The sequence below is a fragment of the Euprymna scolopes genome, chromosome 12 (assembly GCF_053919585.1).
Source record: "Euprymna scolopes isolate OS-2025 chromosome 12, ASM5391958v1, whole genome shotgun sequence".
NCBI lineage: Eukaryota > Metazoa > Mollusca > Cephalopoda > Sepiida > Sepiolidae > Euprymna > Euprymna scolopes.
In genome coordinates, this window is record NC_136493.1 from 111,001,213 (window position 1) to 111,002,491 (window position 1,279).

At 37.9% G+C, this 1,279-nt stretch overlaps 1 pseudogene; it reads left to right on the plus strand.

The window, feature by feature from the left end:
• Window positions 1-399: 399 nt before the first annotated feature.
• LOC145291806 (U2 spliceosomal RNA) lies at window positions 400-555 on the plus strand (annotated as a pseudogene).
• The last annotated feature ends 724 nt before the right edge of the window (window positions 556-1,279 follow it).

Sequence of the window (1,279 nt, forward strand, 5' to 3'; positions counted from 1 at the left end):
TAAAAAAAAAAAAATTAGGTGCCATCAGCTAGAATCGAAACCGAAGCACTCTGAGACGTTTAGTTTCGAGGAGATACAGTTTGAAAATATGGAGACAGACATACAGACAGACCGACATGTAGCCGTTTATATATTAGTTTTACTAAACAGAAAAAAATGGTTCCATTTTTTCCAACATGGCTTATGTCGAAAACTGACACTATTCGATACTTTCACATGACAATTTATTAAAAACAATACCGCATTATTATTATCATCATTATATTATTACGCTTATCGCTCCGTCCGTTATCATGCTGTGAATCCCTACAAAAGGAAAGTGGAATATTCCAAATAAAACTTGTCACCAAAAAAAAAAAAAATTGGTGTCTCTGTTGAGGCAAAGCTAATAAAAATTATTTGTCTTTCTTGGCCTTTTGGCTAAAATCAAAGTGTAGTATCTGTTCTTCAAGTGCTACATTTCAATTTCTTCTCTCTCAGTGGAAAAGAAATCTTTTACGACTAAGACAATTTTTTCTCCACGTTAAAAAGACGACCCTGGTGTCTTAATCTGTCCCGTGGGGAGGCATTGTGGATAGGTACTATGTTTAATGCAACAAAGTTTTAATATTAAACAAGTAATAAAAAGTGGAAAAAGTTATTTCTGATTTGATTACAAAATGTCCTGGAAGTGTTACTTCTGGTTAATTATAAAATGCCTGGAAAATGTCTGTTCTGATTATTTATTTTTTGTTTACTTGCTTCCCCACAAGGTCGGAATTTGACATTTTTTTTTTTTTACACAGTGATCACCACTTATCAAGGCCCGGAAGCCACTCAGGGATAAGGGTTATTGCAAGTACATTAAGTTAGTGAGGAGATTTGATGAAGTGTTTACTTAAGGGGGCGGTTCATTAGGAATTTGTTAACATTGGACTTGAAGACATCCAACTTGTAGTCCGGAGGGAAGCAGGCAGACGGAACAGAGTTCCACAGGCGTGCAGTTCTAAGAAAGAAGCTTTGTTCATAGAATCCGCGTTTTGATTTAGGCACAGATATAGAGTGGGGGAAATATTTCACAGTGGATTCAGCTAGACGGGTGTTTTTCGTGAAAGATTGGCGAGGGGGGACCAGAGATTGGAGTTCATACGAGCACCTGTCATGGAAATAACGATAAAACAAGGACAGGCTCGCAACGTCTCTTCTGTGGGAGAGAGGTTGCAGGGTAGAGAAAAGGGCATCCCCCACTAAGCCACGAAGTCTATTTTGTACTCTGTCAAGGCAGGATAGGCTGTTTTTG